The sequence below is a fragment of the Peromyscus leucopus genome, chromosome 3, assembly GCF_004664715.2.
Source record: "Peromyscus leucopus breed LL Stock chromosome 3, UCI_PerLeu_2.1, whole genome shotgun sequence".
NCBI lineage: Eukaryota > Metazoa > Chordata > Mammalia > Rodentia > Cricetidae > Peromyscus > Peromyscus leucopus.
The window spans coordinates 30,409,241-30,429,714 of NC_051065.1; the positions used below are offsets into that span (position 1 = coordinate 30,409,241).

General features: G+C 38.3%; 1 pseudogene; it reads right to left on the minus strand.

The window, feature by feature from the left end:
- Positions 1 to 265: 265 nt before the first annotated feature.
- Positions 266 to 20,474, minus strand: part of LOC114687224 — a 37,182-nt pseudogene continuing 16,973 nt past the window's right edge.

Here is a 20,474-nt window from a genome sequence, read left to right on the forward strand (position 1 = left end):
CATGCTACCACTCTGAAAGTGCAAGGCATGATGTGTGTACTGGCACAACAGTGATTGCTATGGAGTAACTCACTGATGTCTGACTGGATTTTAGATGTGCTCCCCAAAAGGGAATTCTGTATCATGAGCTACCATCCTGGTTTAAGACTCATAGCTGGGGAGATCATATGTTCTATGGAGAAGCTATTGTTGTTTTAATAATTGGCCTTGGTGTGAAATTGCCTCAGTGACCAGGAAAGTCACTTGTGGCTTTGAGGAAGACAGCTTAGCCCTCATCACCGTGTCCCAGGGTGTGCTTGTCGAAGAGAAATTCTGCCAGGCCAGCTTCAGGGGCTCCCGTCTTGCGGAGGTTAGTCACGAGGCCACCCAGTTCTTTGATGGGTTTCACCTGCTCATTCAGGTAATGGGTCTCAATGAAGTCACACAAGTGGGGGTCATTTTTTGTCAGTAGCCAGTTTGTGCAGTTCCAGTAGTGACTGATTCACACTCTTCTCCAAGTGCAGTGCACACCCCATCGCATTCAGCCGGTTCTCCCAGTCATCACGGTCTGGTTTCTTGATATCCTGCAGGAAGATTCGGCCACCTCGCTGATTCTGTAGCTTCTTCAGTCTCTCAGCATGCTCCCTCTCCTCATGAGATTGGTGGAGATAGTATTTAGCGAAGTTCCTCAGAGCTACATCATCCCGGTGGAAGGAGCAAGACATAGACAGATAGACATACATACAGTTCCAGGTTGATCTGGCGGTTGATGGCAGCCTCCGAGTCCTGGTGGTAGTTCGCCGTGGTCATGGCAGCGGCGGGGCGAGGCGCGGTGGCGCTAGAGCGGCGGAGCGACAAGACTGTAAGGGCTTCTGGCTCGGAGCACCCTGTTGGGGTGGGGGTGGGGGAGGGTTGAGCGCCGGTTCCTTCAAGCACTGTTGAAGCAGGAAACCTCGGCGACACTGGGCAAGAACGTCTCAAAAGGAAACATTTTTAACTTGTAAACCTCACATTAATTTACCAAGAACATTGAAAATATGAGCAGAACAAAACTTGAGAGTAGGTGTGTTTGATTCGTGCATAAGTCAGTCAAGGTATCTACTAGTATCTTAACTCAACAGAACGTTGAGTTCTTTCTCCGGTGCAACTGCAGGCTGTGCAAGTATGAGAGAACACACATCTGAAATCCTAGTGCTGAGGAGCAGAGACAGGAGGCTCCAGAGCTGGCCAGCTACCGTAGACAATCAGGAAGCACCAGATTTGGAGAAAAACTACCTCCAAAACCCTACTTTTCTTTTGGGGGGTTGCCGCCCCTCGGAGGATGACCCACACACACATCTGCATTTGAGAGGTATTCACTATACTCAAGGGTTATAAAAACAAATCATAGGTGACATGAAGTTATTACTGGAAGGTGTTGTATGTAGGGGAATGAGTGTAAACATTTTCAAAGAATGAAAAAGTAATAAGGTGGAAAACAATTGAGAAAGATACCTGCATTGACTCTGGTCTTTACATGTGCACTCACATGAGTATATACACCCTCCTTTACACACACACACACACACACACACACACACACACACATACATATATCTGAATATGTGCAAACTATATGCTTTAGACACATTGCACACAAACACACAGTGTTAGATCTCTTAGGGTTTATTTTATATTAATTTATAAATCCACATTGAGTGGTTTAATATATTCCAATTATATTATCTGTTATATAGGCATAAAACTGGCTATTCAAATCTCAGATTCAGTTACACGGTGGTGTTCAATATCTATGAATCAGCACTTCCCAGTGTCATATCAACATACAAACCTGGCCAGATCTCAGGGGAGCTCAAATTGTTCCTCTCGTAAAACTTACTTTTTCTCTAGCACCTGTCCACCCTGTTTCTATATCCTCTAACTACATTAAAGTTTTCTGCGTGTAACACTGTGTGCTTATATTTACTTTGCCTCTCTTAACACCAGAATACTAAGGAAAAGTAGCAAAATTTGAATGACAGTCTACAAAGTAACCAGTCTTGGAACCCAAAATTCTTTATGAGACTGCTCCAGCACATTACTGTGTGTCTCAGTTGCTGACACTTCTTCTGTAGCTTTTCCAAATCAGTGTTTTGCTAAGCCCAGGCTCCAGTTAGACAGGAGAGGTTGTGTTCACATTACAGTTGAATTTGACTGATTTTCACAGGATTTTGTTAACGTATAGAAGAAGATCTATGGGTTAGAAATCAAAGACAAAATACAAAATCACAGGACTGTGAACCTTGAGACAATGACTTTGAGCTCTTCTCAAGGAAACTAGAAACAAACTCAAAGAGTACCGTAATATGAATAAATAAGTAAATGATAAATAAATAAGTAAATAAAAGTTATAAGTTAGATAAATTGAGGAGAAAATTACTGATAACTGTATGACAGAGTGGACTGCCCAAGTTATCAAGAGTGTTTTCCTGCTGAGAAGACATTGGTGAAGCCTCTTGGAACTAGAGTGACAGCATCTTCTAGAAGAAAGGCACCAAGGTCACTAATGCCACTTGTCTCAAAAAAGTTCTTTAGGTAAATTCTTCCCACTGAGGCAGGTCATGTTTTATATAGATGTACCTGCTGTGTTCCATGACTGAGGACTGATATATGAGACATGCCATATTTTATATAGATGTCCCTACTGTGTTCCATGACTGAGGACTGATGACAAACAGGACCAAATCTTCTGTCACTCGGAGTTGGGCATCAGTTAATAAGAGAATTTACACAACAGAATTCACCAGTGTATCTTGAAGCTGTGACCCCAAAGATCTCACTTTCATGGATATATAGGCACCCTTCCCTCAGCAATAAACAATGTTTTTAGTTTTTATGAATGTAAAAGCCAATTAGAGTAAAATGTTATTATTTATCACTTTAAACCTCCCTTATTATTCAATAACAATTATTATCTACTCTAAGATGTTATATTTTATGACTGATGTAAGTACCAAAAATTAACCCAAAATAAACACAGACACACAGACACACACAGACACACACACACACACACACACACACACACACACAAAGCTGATTTCCCATATAAATGCTAAAATTCTATAAATACCCCCTCATGATTTGGAATATTTGATCATTTATTCAATCCCAAGACCTTTGAATTTTGGATTTAACCCTATTAGAAAATGTTTCCATTTCATTTTGCTCACAGCATATTTTGGCATAACAGGTACTTGTTTATGTACTTCTAAAATTTAGCCCATTCTGGGGCTCTGGAAACAACATGCAAAAGCCAGCGAAGGCCAAGCTGCTTGCTCCAGTAAGGGACCAGGGTGAATATACTTTGCATCTTCTGAGGGAAAGAATACCATACTTTTACTTAATACAACAATTCTATGTGCTATTTAGCATCCACATATCTTTATAGAAAGGACTGAAAAATTAACCCACAATTTACTTTCACAGAAAAAGTAATAGCTTAATCAATTGTATATTTCATATTTTCTTTATTAAAACAACTATTTACTTTTTAAATTTAACACACAAAAATGAATGCTATTATTCTTCACAAAAATTCTAAATAATGATACATGTGAAGTATAATAATTAGTTAATAATTAGTTTCTACATATCTTTTCATCCTAAAGATAACACAGTTATATGATTGTGAGAAATTTTTAAAATACATAAAAAGTGCTTATAATTCATCTCTGCTCTTCCCAGGTACCATGTGATATCAAGGGAGATTACAGATATATAATAAAAATGTGAGAAAATATAAACTTAAAGTTCATATATAGCAGCATAAAAATTAGAAACATAGTAGTGTGTGTAGAAAATAGTAGCTAAATAATAGCTATTGACTCAATACCAAGTGATTTCCCCAATAGGCTGCTGATGTTGCTAACAATATCTCCAACAGAATACCACCCCTTTGGGGTGCCCTGGGGTGAAACATATTGAATGGGTGATATATTAAACCATTAAAGCTAGTTTGAGGTAGATGAGACTACTTATGAAAATCAGAGATATGGACCAGGCAGAGTCCAAACCAGGTTTGAGACCTATGCCAGAAAGCAGCTGGCATCCCCAATCAGAGACAGGCGTTCTGTATTGCCAGGTATGGGCCGTGCAAGGGCACTGTGGTGGAATACAATGAAAGAAGAGAGTGTCTGCTGCCAAGGATGCTCAGTTGTTTGTGTGCTGGTCAGTTATTATCTATCACAGAAAACATCATGCTGATATCGAAGCCTGGGCAAGAAGATCAATGGGCTTAGGTTTAGGAATGTGGTAGCTAGGGCCATCTGCCTAGGAAGTGTGCATTTTAGCCTTCAAGTTGGTCTACAGAAAGTGGAATAGCGAACTAAAATTACAGAGCTCATTTAAATATAGAAGTTCAGTTTTATGGCTTGGAAACACAAGGTGGTCAGCGACAGTATAAGATGGCCAGATAATGCTTGTTACTCAGTTCTAATGAGTCACGTGGCAGCTCATCTGCCACAGCAGAGCGCCAGAGCCCATGTGTTGTGCTGGATTATTTCTAAGCCAATAGATATAAATATATCAGCTACTAGTGTTTCGTGGTGAGTTGAATAATCTCCCTAAGCCTTCCCTCTAAGGCTCCATCTGTAACTATAGAAAAGGAAAATCTACCTTTCTAAGCCCTAGTAAGGACTGCTCAATGGAACTTGACAAATGGTTGCTCTCTGAGGACTGTGCACAGGCAGGTGAAATAATTCCTGATTTAAAACAGGGCCATCTGGGAGCCGGGGTGGGATTAGGCTTTGGTTGAGGCTGTATCTGATTGAAAGACACGGAGGAAAATGAGAACATACGATCTCAATGAGGGCAGCAATTACTTGTCATCTGTTCCTTTCTGTAAAACAATGCATTGCTGCGGAGAGTCACCTGGCAAACACTGTATGATGGCCCAGGATGTGTGGTGTGGTTTGGGGGAACACACGATGCAGGACCCTAGAGAAAGAGGAGGCCTGTGACAAAGAGGTTTAAAACAGCCACAAAATGGGGATTTCAGGAGACAGCGTGTGAGCTGTGACTGAGTCACCTACTTAGAAACTCCAAACTAGCTTACACCCATGAAGGACTCAGGAAGACAGACAAATAGCATCTGTCAGGGAGACAAAAATCAATTTCATGAGCATTCAACAGAATTCTTTCAAGATGTAACAATGAGAGTACCAGTTGTGGAGCATATGTAAAAGACACGTTTTACTTCTGGTCAAATTGTCAAAACAAAAGGAAATCTCCCTTTTGTGACTCAGACTGAGAAATGAAACTGGGTTGACAATAGGAAAGTTTTTTTCAATCATGTGGTCATTTGAAACTAGGGGACCGACATACCAGGACCCATGACATACTTTGATGAAATTCAAAGAAATGTTTTGGAAAGCAGATGGTATGTAGGATAGTATGAAACATCCTGAATAAAAAGGAACAGGGATGAAAACTGCATGTCTAATGTTTAAAGCTAGCTTTACAGAGTCATTATCAGATCTCTTCATAATCCCTACCTCCATGCAAAGCAGAAGAAAACCAGGTGAAGAACTCTTAATTATAGATCCATAATTTGGTTAATGTGCCACATTGCCCTATGGATTAAGAAATATATGTAGCATAAAGTTTTTCTCCAACCCTGTTCTAATTTAGAGGGTAAGCTCAGAATTCATTGTTTTCTCAGTTAACACATTTGACCTCCACACAGTTTACTACCCTGTGAATCCAGCATTTTACAAGCTCCACCCGTGGTTTGGATGCATTACTCATCACGGCCTTACTTTCTACTGACACATGGCTTCAGGTCATAATCAGACATCAAATCAATCAGAAGGTGATTCAGCTTCTCAACCAACACAATTTTACAACATTTCTGCTGGCTGCCTGGGCTTGCTGAGAGGACTAAAGGTTGGTTTCCCTCCTACATACTTTAATGTGATGTGTGTGTTACCATAACACCACCAGTATCATGAATTCAAGATTTGTTTGTTTAAGTGGAGCACATGCTCTGCAACCTTCTGGAGGATCTTGGAAATATTAGAGAAGGACTTTAGTTCCTTCGGGCTCACAGATTGACATGCACCTTGGCTGAACTTTGAAATAAATTCTCCATTTATCACTGTTTTACTGCATCTTCTTGTTTTTGTTGGTCTCTCTTACAAGCTTTCTTTCTCTTTGATCAGCCCATACTGTGTGTCTATACAGAAATTTACAGAGTTAATCTACAATAGTTTTAAAAAATTGGACATGTTGGTTCCATGAACAAAAGGTCTCACTCTAGGTTTTTGAACCTTGTCTTTCTTCCCCGCCCCATCCTTTCTTCTCTCTCTCAAATAAGATCTGCACAACTTCCTAAGTCAAATAATCTACCAAAATTTAAATAAACCTATAATTTACATTTTTATTATATACCAGAGGTTCTGAAGTTTTAATACTATAAATTGACTACCGAGTAATGTTTGTTTTTTTCTTCATATTGAGATAGTTATTTGAAAAGTCAACAATTACTGTTTTCTTCTGTCTCAACCCATTCACTCCTCTTTAATGAACGGTGTCCTTTCCCCCTCCTCACATATAATACCCTGAAAGGTAATTGGAAATGAGAAGAAGACTCATCAAGTTCCAGATTCCCCCAGCCTGGCAACCCGTATGCTAAACTCAGTGATGGTTGCAGGCTAATAATAGCTGATCTCATTATTTCTTTTAAGTGTTTTCCTATCTCACCTTCTCTCGTTCCCTCTTTCCTGCTTCGTTATATGTTTGCTTTCCTTCTTTCCCTTTTAAAGTGTGTATTTCTTCTCAATTATGTAAGACTTAAGTGATTTGTGATAGAGAAATGATGATCATATATTTGAAAAGTTCAGGAGACCAGAAGGATGCAGGGTGAAAAGTGGTTATCTGTGATATGGGAGCAAAGATATTGGAGATGGTAAAGAAGGCTTTCATGCCCATTTAACATGGGCAGTCAGTGCTGTGGCTACATCAATGGTGATGGTTATTATAGGCATCTAGTGGTCAGGTTTCTTGGCCAAGCACTTTAAAGCAATTACTCTGAGGTTCCCTGAAGTCTCTGCACTGACCCAGCAGCCTCCGTCACTGGATTTATCTAAAATCTTCTTTGTTACAAGAGCATATGAAGCTTTTGTGCTTGCCCTTTAGTTGGTAATGTGGTTTTAATCCTAAAGCTCTGTTTCAAAGCACATGAGCTTGGCATTAGGAGAGTGCTGTGCTGTGCACACTGGTCTACAGTCATAGCTGAAGGATTGCCTTTAAACAGGCCTTTTTATGTCCGCGCCAGAGACAAATCTTATAGTCCCAAAAGATTTCTGCTAGTTGGTTTGCAGTGTACTCTGAGCTGAAAAGTAATCACAGAGTGTCACTTAAGCTGTGCTCTGGAGGAATGCTGCTAAATGTGATGCCTGTGATGACTAAGTCTTTCACAATTCTAAACCCCAAGTACCCAACCCCATTACCCACTGTGTGTTGCATAGAGAGATTTTGATTGCATAGGGAATTGGGGATATTTTGTTGCACGAACACTAGTGATTAGATATTTGTTAAAAGCCCACACTCCAAATTAACTCATAACAAAAGTAATGCATGCTGCTATATGGTCTCAGAAGTGCTAAGTAAGAAACTGTGAGTGAGATGGGAGAAACAGAGCAATAAGTAAAATATTCAACAACAAAAATTGTAGCAACTATCAAGTATCCATCACACTAAACTATGTTGATTCTCTCATTTCAAACTCAAATAAATCTCATGGGGTTGGTTATTAAGAATCAATGGAAATGTGAAGTTTGAAATAATATATTGGCACTGATTATGTGATAGACTTGTATGGAAGAGTCTGGCACTGATACTGTGATTTGGTAATTAGGACATTAGCAACAGCCCCAAAAGTCTTCATGTGCCACCAGCTTAAAAAGAGATTAAAAATCACTTTCCTTTATAGCATTTGATATTTTAGTCCATTGTTTATAACTTATAGTATTCCTTCCATCTGCAAGTATTTATTGATATATGATAATTTAGATGGAAATACTTGAAGTGCTTATTGCATTGTGACATCACTCATCTAACCAATCACTTGTGTGATGATATTTGTGTGCCTTATAAAAGTGCCAGTGCAAAATCATTTAGAAAGCAAAAACAACAACAACCATGAAGATTCTGTCCCATGGGTGAGTTGATAGGTCCCCATCTTGCTTGAGTTCAACCTGAACCCTTAACTTCAATGGAGAGGCTGCTCACCTAAACATCGGAATTGATCATGAAGGCAGGGAAGGTAAGGTGGCTCTTCTTAGATCATTAGGACAAACTGATAGGAACCTTAAACATGCCATGTACTTATTCTTCCTTTAGATTTGGAACATGTAACACAAAGAAATGAGAACACCTGCGTCTTATGGTTCCTCTCCTCCTCCAATATAATCATTCTAACATTTATGTAGATGGTACAAGAATAGATAGACTTTGAAATGTTTCAGGGGGAGTCCTGAATAGATCCTGAGTTTCACTATTGATATTACAACATCAATTTTTTTATTTACTTCTTTATTTATTGCTTTTAAAAGATATGATAAGAATTGGTTTTCCTAGAAGAAATCTTTGAGATATTTGAATAAACATGTTTCTCATTTTGTCTGGTGTTTTGGTGACTTTAGAGGAAGTTTAGATTGGAAGATGACGTGCAATACAAAACAATACCAGCAATCTGTGTGTTTTGATGAGCACTCAGAGCCTCCATGAGCAAGAATCATAGGGTAGCGTCTAATACTGGGTACTAGAATTTTCATTTGAATTTTCTGGCTTCTGGGAGAAGCATTGTCCACTACTACAGGCTACCTCCCTTCAAACTCCACTTTTTAATTACATAATTTATTTTTATTTTTGCTGTGGGATGTTCTGTATGTCCTGTGGGAGCCCTTCTTGGGTTCTTTGTGGCGTTACCCAGCAGGTCCGCATAGAGGATGATTAGGACCATGGGCCTGAGTGCAGGTGTCTGAGATGGTCTGCACTTGGCTGTGCTGGGGGATGGTCTGTATGTCAAGTTGCTCTGATTGGTCAATAAATAAAACCTGATTGGTCGTGGCTAGGCAGGATGTATAGGCGGGACTAACAGAGAGGAGAAATAAAAGAACAGGAAGGCAAGAGACACTGCAGCCGCCGCCATGACCAGCAGCATGTGAAGATGCCGGTAAGCCACCAGCCACGTGGCAAGGTATAGATTTATGGAAATGGACTAATTTAAGCTATAAGCACAGTTAGCAAGAAGCCTGCCACGGCCATACAGTTTGTAAACAATATAAGTCTCTGTGTTTACTTGGTTGGGTCTGAGCGGCTGTGGGACTGGCGGGTGACAAAGATTTGTCCTGACTGTGGGCAAGGCGGAAAACTCTAGCAACATATTTTATGTGTATGAGTGTTTTTCCTTCATGTGTATATATGCATCATGTATGTGCCATTTTGGTACCTATGAAAGCTGGAAGAGGGTGTCAAATTCCAAGGACCTGGAGTCACAGATGTCTGTGAGTAGTCATGTCTATGCTGGGAATGAAACCTGGGTCCTCTGCAAGAGCAGCGAGTTCTCTTAACTGTTGTTCCATATTGTCAGCCTCATTAATTTCATTTTTATATTAGCTTACAGAATAGTAGGTTTTCATGTAGTTGTTGTGCATTGTTTTGGTTAACTGTCCCTCTTAACTAGCCTTTCTTCCATCCCCTTTCCCCATCTTCAAACCTTATCATTCCAGTATATACTCTTTACTCACACACATCACTAGTATACATCACCCAGTGAGGCCTCTCTCCCGGAAAGGCCCTTATTCCCTTCTGTGTCCTCCAGGTTGAAAACACAAATCTGAAAATTCCAAGTTAGGCTCTTCATATGAGAGAAAACAGGTATGTTTCTTCATGGGCCTGAGTTTCCTCACTCAGTGTAACATTTAACAGTCCATCCATGTTCTAGAAGTTTTTACCTTGTCTTTTAAACCAGTTGGTTATAAAATGCCATGGAGAGGTTTCCTCATGAGCTAAGTCTCTTTGAGGCTCCAAAGTTTCTTGTGTTTGGATGTCTTTATCTTCCTCTCTGGCAAACGATATGTTCTAACTCAGTCAAATGGGATCTCAGTAAGTTCCCTGGGCTTGCTCTCTCCTGTGGCTTCTCAGGCCATGCTTCTGAATTAGGTCCGGAGTTCCTTGTGGCCTGATTGTGCTTTTTTGTTGATGTTGCACTCACTTCTACTTGGCTCGGTCTATTCCTGACACTTTCCCCTGCATTTCTCACTGGGCTCATTGACCTTTTCATTTCCTGAATTTCTCTTTGCTCCTTTTTTTTTTCTTCAAAATTTCAATTCCCTTGCTGTGTTTTCCCCATGTTGACAACATTGCCTTTCATTTTGCTGACATGTACTCTGTTTGTGTTGACTTATTCCTCTATGCCAGTGGTTCTCAACCTGTGGGTGGAGACCACTTGGGTGGAATAGCTGATATATTTACATTGCGATTCATAACAGTAGCAAAATCACAGTTATGAAGTGGCAACAAAGATAATTTTATGGTTGGGGTCACCACAACACGAGGAACTGTATTAAAGGGTCACAGCAATAGAAGGCTGAGAAGCACTGCTTTCTGTGACTATTTCTTCTCCCCAGAGCTTGGATTGATCTTCCTGCTTGTTTCTATCATCTTTGAGGTCATTTGTCAGTTTTATTAAGAAGCTATTGAAAATACTCCCTAGGATTTTACTTATTTAAGTGTCATTGAATTGGTTAGAGGAAGAGCTAAGTTCCTCTGAAGGGAAGAGTCTCGACTCCCTGGAGGGAGGAGCTAGTGACAATCTCTTGGCGGGTCATTGGTGCTGTGAATTTCCTTCTTTTTCTCTTGTGGTTTGTGTGTCTGTGGGTCTGGATGTTTTCTCACTTCATTTGTAGATCTAATCCTTCTTTCTCTTAAAGACAATCCCCAATATTACTCAGGGAGAAGAAAACAAACTGATTTTATTGGGGGCTTCTGCTTCTCCTCCATCCATCAGGGAGCTGTGGGGCTGCAGTGGCTCACCTTGGAGCTCCCTGTCGGTTGGTATCTTTTTCTAGGCACCAAGTGGTTGTTCTATCACTCTATCTCTGTCTTTCTTAAGTTGAGCAGCTCCTTCCCACCCACCAGCAGCCCTGACTGGGGCTCCTTTCCTGATTTGTATTTTTTCTCCACTGCCTTATACATCCATCTCTGTCTTCCAAAGTTGCACATTTGCAGTTCTCAGCCTTACATTTCCTCCGGCATTTGAAAGATGTGTTGCTTAAGTCTTCCTGTGTTGTGTGATTTCCAATCCTGCTTTTAATTATTTTTGCCATTTATCTCTTTATATTCTATGTGTATGTGTGTTTTCTTTGAATGCATGTAAGTTCACCATGTGCAATATAGTCCCTGGGAGGTCAAAAGAGGGTATCACATCTCCTGGGAGCAGAGTTACAGCCAATTGTGACACTCCTGTTGGGTGCTAGGAACTGAACCGGAGTCTCCTACAAAAGCTCTTAACAACAGAGCCATGTCCTCCTCCCCTGTCTTGATCCTTACTTTCTTTTTGCTATAGTTAGCTTGATTTGAAGTGACTTATACTTTTTCAAGCTTGTAAATTGGGCTTTCCATTTGTCAAAAGGTCACAATGAAAAATTTCTGATAAACTGAATGTATCCCCCACAATTAGTTATGCTGAAGTCTGATATCCAGTGTGATGGTGTTCAGTAGTGGAGTCACTGGAAAATAATTTGGTGATGAAAATCAAACCCTTATGAGAAGAGAGAGTGTCCCTAGGAAAGAGTTCATTCCTTAGTTGTCTCCAAACCAGAATGAGGAAGCTGTCTAAGATACCAAATGTGTTAGAAATCTGATCACCAATTTCCACCTTCAAATACATTTGCTCTTTAAATATTCAGTCTTGTTATAACTGGCAAAATTGACCAAGACACTTCATAAATGTGTAATAATTTACATAGGAAAAACTGTATCTGAAGGCAGTTTGTAGTATAGTCTTTAGAAATACTTATATGTGTAGGATATGAGTTAATTTATGACATTATCTTCTTAGTAGTCTTCCAAACATCATTTGCCACTAACAATTATTATCAGAACTTTAAATAAATCACATAACAGATCAGTATGATGGGTGGGAAGAGTGGTCCATAGGAAGTTCCTGAAGGATCATGTATTCTGTTTGCATCATAGAAACTAGCTAGAAAAGCCTAACACACATATTTAAACATGACTTGTCCTACATTGCTATTCATAAGTAGACAGTTGAACCCACAAACTAAGTCTGTAATGGTTGCCTTGAATTATGCTGCAATTTAATTTACCTATAAATGCTGCCATGGTAAAAGTCCAACTAAATGATTTGGAAATAGTATATTGCTAGATAAAAATCATAAGGTTCATTTTATTTTTAATCCTCCTTTTATATAGTCTTCACAAAGTTTCTTAAAATCTCTATGTCAAAGATGTCATACTGTTATTATTTAATAATCATTGGGAAATTTAATTATAACCTTGGTATTTTATGATGGAAACTATCTGGTATCCATAAATGCTTTGAAAACAAATGGAATCGTATCAGTGGAAAACATTAACTGATGGAGAATTCAAAATCCTCAGCTATAATTAAGTTCGGTGAGTAGTTTTATATACTAAACAATAATTTCTGGAACACATTAAGAGGATGGCTGGAATAGCTCACTGTCTAATTTTTCAAAGGACATTAAAAGTGACAGCAATCCTGAAACACCACTTGGCTTCTCTTGAGACTATAAATGAAATGGACTACCAGTGGCTCATATCTTTATTTAAGAGTAATTGCAGCTTCTGTTCCAGAGTAACTCTGGCCCTATCCTTTCATAGCCTGGAAAATAATCTGCCTTTATAATCAACAGGGGGCAGTGTTACTATAAGCTCAATTCATAATTATAAATAATATAAATTTACTTATTATTTATATTAGGACAATAGTAGGCTAATCATTTACTGAGGATTTTTGTTCTTGAAGACAGCAAGAGGGTGGCAGAGAGATGGCTCAGGAGCTGAGAACACTTTGTCTTCTTGCAGATGATCTGGGGGATTCTAGTTTGGATCCTAGCACTCATATGGTGGCTCACAACTGTCTGTAACTCTGGTTCCAAGGGAACTGATTGCTCTTCTGACATCTGTGGGCTCCTGCATGCAGGTGCTGCACATATACATACACACAAATACATAAAACTTAAAAAGACTATTTGCAGGCCAGGTGTTGTCTCCCTTGATTCCTTGTTCTTCTGTTAAATATCAGTGTTTTTGATTGCCACCAGATGACTCACACTGGAAGTACCAAATCAATATGATGAGAGAATAAGCTATGTACCAAAATGACTTGTTTGTTAGTGATCATGACTATCCTCTTTTTGCAACTTAATAACATTCTGCTAGGCTTGAAGTCTTTATCGTTATGTAGCTACATAATGATAAAGCACCCATATAAAGAAATTTATAAAGAAAGATATCAAAACCTAGCTTAAGGTGGGTAGTAGGGTTGTGACCTCATTATTAGAGTACTTGTGTAGCAAGTTCAATGCTGTCTGGACAGCATAGCACCACACAGACCTAGTGCAATGCTGCATACCTGTAATCTTCAGCACTTGAGAGACAATGCAGAAGGATTAGAGGATCAAGGTGATTGTAACACACACACACACACACACACACACACACACACACACACACAATTTACACACATGTGCACTAGCCTAGGGAATCAAAGACTAAATGCATGCTTGATAGCAACTTGCTTTTTAAAAGTCATTCTATGGGTCTCAACTATAATGTGAAAATTTCTTAGTACAAATGACAATAGGAAGCTGGATAAATAAACCCTTAATTTGAAAAATACTTGTCAGTCAAGGCCACTTAATACAGATTTAACCAGGCTGTGCTATAAGCTTTCTGATGAAAAAATAACATTTCAATGAATATAAAACATGTGTTTTGCTAAAAAAAGAAAAAAAAAAAAAAAACCTTCTGTAATGAAATTGACAAGTTCAGGTCATGAAGCCTAGTAGTCTAATCAGAAATTTCCATAAGGTTTATGTAGCGTGCCAAGCATTGCTGAGCTTGCTTGTGTGGAATTCTAATTTAGGCTGCAACATGAATTATGTTTCCATTGCCATAGTAGCAGATGACATGGGAGGCTGCATATCGTCATGGATGGAGTGAGAGCTAAGTATGTCCCTTCTGCAGAGGCAAACATGATCTTATCATAGGTAAAAGTGTTTTTAAAGTGGAGGCTCTATGTGAGGAAAAGAGACAAAGAGGGAATAAGAGAGGCCTTTGGTCTCATACAATAGAGAGAAGTTGAACTCGCGTCTCTACAACAATACAAGTCTTTAACAATCCCATGTCCTTATTGTCAAAAGCAGTGGCCAAATGAGGAAGAAAACGATGTAGAAAGAATCCAGCTGTGGTATTCCTTTAAGCCCAAAGTAAATAATCATTGAGCATAAGTTTCTTTTCCACATTTTACTGGCTTTCAATGTATATACACTCATAATGAAGAACTCGTGAGTTTAAACTTGATGTATCCTGTAGAGCTCAAGCCAACACCTCTGCGGCTCTGGAATCTGATCAAGTGGCATATTGCACACACAATAATGTTTAAAATGATGAAAAATTGCTCCTTTACTTGCCTGAATCTTGTTTTCATAAAAGTCATAGCATTCGATAAGCAATAGTTAAAATATCTTTTGGTTTTAGAGTTAGCCCAAGCTATGGCAAACAACCACAGCCCTTTGCAATTGTTTACATTTAAGTCAAGGACATTTAACAAATGATCTAAAGTTTATTACAGCTTGGTTCTTTCTCTGTTACTTCCATAATGACTGCAGATTTTTTCCTAGTTAGAATTAAATAATTTAAATAATATTAGATTACACCAACGGCTCCAACACCATGAGCAACTTCCTCAAATACACTATGTGATTTACCAGGTTTTTTTTTTTAACTCTTTATTCATTTACACTCATTCAGTAAAGATTTCATGAACAACATTTATTAAACCCTGAGTCAGATGTCAGAAATATAGTGGCAAAAACAAGTCTGATTTTATGTCCTTAAGGTTCATAAGTTTTTCTAAGTGTGTGTATAAGTATGTAAGTTATGCATGTGTGTATATAGCTTTGAGAAGAAGTATGGTGAATGAACACAATTAGCATCTTTCATTAAGAGCCAAAGCAAGCCTTGTGATCGAAAAGTGAAATTACACATGAAAGACTGGATCTTACTTAAGTCAATGTACTTTCAAAGGTAGCTCAACCACAGACTTTCTTAGGAACAACTATTGAAATTAACAAAAATTTACATCATGAAACTGTTGTTTGCACCCCTGATGCTCATTTGGGCAATTTCTTGTGCCTCCTTTTAATGGCCACGGTACCTTCTGCTCACATCCTTCTGTTTCCGTGCTATATGGTATCATAATCTGAAATACTTCTCTTATTCGTTGAGTTCTGTCCTTTGCTGTGGATGGTGGTGACAGCAGTTCCCATAGGAATATGGTGTATTTGCTTACTACTCATCAGTAAGGCCTCAGTTCTTTAAAAACTGAGGCTCAAACATATTCAGAGACTGCAGATAGTGAGGAATGTTCTGGTAAAATAAAATCTTGGTGATTTCCCCAAAACAACAGTAAAAAGGAAGTTGTCAATTGTGGTCTCAGTTGTGGCCAACTATGAACTAATGGATTGCTCTTTTCTGTGAAATCCCAGCATCATCCCGCTGAGAAGCCCAGTTTTCTTTGGTTTATTGTCACTTTTGTCTGGCATTCTCTGTCCCCTGTTTAAACCAAAGAGATATCATTTCAGAAGAAATTTTATATGCATTTCCTCTTTATAAAATGAGAAAAATTCAGAGACAGAAAAAAATCTTCATGTAGAAATTCCAAGTCCAGCCTTGCTATGAATGTTGGTGGCTTCTGAGAGAGGGGCTTCATGGTTCAAAGGAATTCTCATGAGCAGATCCCCCAGATAAGATGACCTTCTTCAAGGAGCTTGCAGAGCATACAAGGCTCAAGAAGAATACAAGGAAAGAATCTCAGGAAAGTGAAAACTGGGTAGAAAACTAAAGCCTGCAAAAGCAGTAAGGACACCAAAAGCATGGTGTCTAGTGATAACAGTGATCATGGGGTTTATATTACACACCAGGACAATCAAAAAGTTATTGCCATTGCCCTCAACTGCCCCTCAGAATTTGAAGTTAAGACTCTACAGCTGCATACACCACACATTTCAGAAACGGGACTGAGAAGAATTGAGCTGGAACTCATCTGGAAGTTTCCTCCACAGGGAGTGGCTCTTGCAGTATCTGAAGGTGTTATATCAACTTCCAAGATAGCAAAGCAATCAGCAGTGTGACCCAGCTGTAAAACTTAGGAGCTACAAACAATGACAAACACAGTAAGATATCTCCAAGGGTACCTCATTGGCACTTACATCATGGAGGTAACTTACAGCTGTCTGTTTGAACCTTCAAGCCATATTACCAGCCTGAAACAGATCAAACTGGGAGTGGGAGAAGACAATGACAGGGAAAAACCTGGTCCCTTCAGATTTGTTATGTTCTTCTTAGTGACAAGAGAACCTTTGCTGGAACATCAATGTTTTATATTTGAATATTTTATGCTTAGTAAAAGTAAGTAGGGGAATTTATTTATGAGGAATAAATCTTATTTGTGACATGCTAATCTTAGAATTTTGTTTTGTTTAAGATGCCTGACCCAGTATTATCAATAATTTAAATATTTGATTTCAAGCCAAACCAAAATCCACCTTGAAAATCTATACGTCACAAGCTGATATGACATCACTGGTTACCCTGCTTGCTTTTTTATATCTGTTAGCAGGAAGCTCTCTCCACTCTCATATTAAAGCTGAAGATAACCTGAAGGTTTTTCACTGGAAGCATGTAGAGATGGAAATCTCAAGTTAAATGTGGTAATATTCCCTGTGAACATAGAAGTAGGAATTATTTTTCCAAATCTGGGTCTCATCAATTACAGAAGAGGGGTAAAATTCAACCCACAGTTTTCTTCTAGAATCTTAACTAGAGGTTAGCAACTGCGCTGAAGCAGCTGTGTCAGCAGTGATCAGAGGGAGCATTGAAATAGAAAGAGAAGGAGCTGGGGTGCTATCAGGCAGTAAATAGCTTCTCAATACTTGGGGAACTCTAGGAATCCTTTGGAGCATGCACAGGCTTGCTCTGTTGAGGGATGTGGGAGCCAGGGTGTTATCTACTCTGTCCTATCCATTATTGACTCAAAGTTTTTGTAGAGAAAGCATTTGGATGTCACTTCTGGACAATCCTGGGAACTGCTTGGGATATGCTCTAGTGGCCAGAGAGAAATCTCAGCAAAGGTATATAGGAGTGTAGACAAATTTCTAAGCAGTCTTATTAAATATGAATCACAGAGCAAAATACAAGGGTGAAAGCTGTAGAGATCAGAGAAATAGTGATAGCCATCAACTAACCTTAGTTCGCCATGTAGCTTCCCAAGAGAACCAGCTTCTTCCTATCTAACCTGCACTTTTATTGCCTTCCTGTTGTTCTGCCTTCTCATTGGCTCTTAGCCCAGCCACCTCACTTCCTCATCACTGCCTGTCTGCACAGACCTCCAGATCTCTATGATTGGTACTGGGATTAAAGGCATGTGTCACCACGCTTGGTTGTGTCCTTGAACGCACAGAGACTCTGCCTGTCATATGATAGGATTAAGGCTGTGTGCTACCACCATCTGACTTTTGTTTATGGCTGGCTATATGACCTCTGATCTTCAGGCAAACTTTATTTATTAACATACAAATAAAATATCACCACACAGGAGCCTCCAGGGGGAAATTGTAGGGGACGGAAATTCTGAGGGGGAAAGTTTCCAAACCAGCAGTCTGCCATTTGGGCTTATTATGATCAGATAAACAATTTCACACTATTGTGGATAAAGATGAGCTTCTCCATCAATTGATATAAAGTGGAATCTCTGCCCAGAGTTGGCCAACCCACATGTGCACATGTATTAAGACATCATGCTGTAGTCCAAATTAGATATATAGGTTTTATTTTCCAATTAAAAATAAAATTTTAAAGTACATACAAAAAAGCATTTTCATATGTAGCTTTGTATTCAATGATCATTACTTAAATATCATTATTTTAATTTTAGTATGTCAACATTTTAATTTGAATTTTGAAAGTGTTATGGTGTTTGCCAGTCATGTATGCATTTCCATACTATAAAACATATTCTTGATTTAAATAAAAAGAAAATGATACCTAATACAAAACTTAGTTAAAATTGTCCAGTGGAGATTATCCTGTTTGCAATGGGCCATGCCCAATACTACTACATCAATAGGATTCTGAGAAATATTACTTTATAATTAATTATAATAAAATATAAAATAAAATTCAAAATAAAAATATAAAAATAATTAAATATTACTTGAAAAATTAATATTTAGAGTCCTTTCCAACTCAAAAATTTCAGTGAGGTATGACCTACAACTTAAAAGGTAAGTTTGAGCATAACAACAATGTAAATGTAAATGGTTAGCATTCCTTGAGTGTGGTGTGCTTAGAATAAAACTATCCACAATCTAACTAAAATGCTAAGGCTGCCAAGATCAGGATGGTCCAAGTGGTCACATTGAGATTAGTGGGAAGCAGTTTGGCCCTTCTGCAATACCTTGCATGCTAGCATCCCAAAGCTAATCCACAGAAAGATAAATATGTTTAATGAGGAAAAAGTTACTAAACTTGGAAAATAAACTTCACTAAGTAGACCACTGCATAAAAAATAATTATAAAGCAAATAGGAAATGGGTTGAACTATATGTAGCTGCTGAAATGGACACTAACTGCTAGAAAGGGGCTTGAAAAGAAAATTATACACAACCTAAGTGGAGCATGGAGTAGTCTGATACCTGAGTACTGAACTGGGAACTGACCCATCACAGAGGTTACTCAAATGTTTGGCATACAACTGTAACAGTTTTGCTTATTTTAATTTTAAACAGTGCCTTACTAATCTATGCATTTATTTCAGCAAAGGAAACACTATCAAATGAATTATGGAAATGACTCTTTTTAAGTCCACTCAGTGACTTTTGTTTTTAAATCTATGGTTCATTAAATATAGCTCATATGCCAGCTATTTGAATTTTACCTAGATAATTTACTTATTTAAACTAGCCTACATAAATATACAGTTTGATTTTTTATCAAAAATAAAATTTTGTGTTGCTTAAAGAATAAATTTCTAGACAATAGTACTTAATGAGCAAAGTAAATTTCTCAGAATTTAAGATGAGTTCCCATATATTTTTCCAGAATGCCACCTCTATTCCCTGAAGAAGAAGAAATGTATTTCTATTGTTGTGCATGCACTTCAAAATCCTGTGCCGGATCTCAAAGGAATATTAGAATATACTAACGTAAGTGTCAAGGAGAAGGTAATGACAGATGGTCTGTTACGCAAACACTACTTCGGTGTCAATAATGATTTCCTCCATAATGAAATTACACACTTGAAGGGATGTTTTCAAGGTCGGTAATGACTTGTAAAAAACTATTTTCAGATTTAATAAGTTCCAAAATTTTAAACCTAAAAACCTAAACAAGTTTTCCTTCTCAGATAAGTTTTTAGAAGCTCATATTTGAACATCAATTCCAAAGAATACATATTTTAAAGAATAATATTTAGAATAAATAGAGCACCCCATTTAAAGACATTCGATCAGCTTCATGTAACAGTACTTGCTAATTTAAGGACATGTATTAAAGCATAATGCTAGGAATCAATTTCTTTCATTATACTAATACTGCATAAAGGTCTTTAAGACTTAACTACTTAAATTATGTGTTTTTAATTCTGTTAATATAGCTTTAAGAGAACAAAGTTATACAATCATTATAGTTTTTGCCTATTCATAGTTTTTCTCTGAATTTTGAAACTTCTGTTTTTGCAGAAAAGAATAAGACAAGGAACCTTCTCCAAGTTCCTTCTGCACATTATACCCTATTTTAATAATATGTGATCTACTGCTTCCCAGGGTATAAGGTGGTCCTGGAATACATAGAAGGAAATATAGAAAAATTATCTCTATAGTAAGTGAATATGCTCAACTGAGAGAGAGAGAGAGAGAGAGAGAGAATCTTTTTGCTCACTTGGAAGATGAGTGTTTTCCGAGGCACCTTCTAATTGGTTTAATAAAAAACCGACTAGCCAATAGGTATGCAGGAAGAGACGAAGCCATAGAGTCGCACAAGAGGAGATGTGAAAGAAGGACAGAGTCATGGGGATTTGCAAGAAGACATGGAGACAAGCAAGATAAACATGTGCTGAAAAAAGGTATTGCCACATGGCAGAGCATAGATAAGAAATATGGATGAATTTAAGTTGTAAGAGC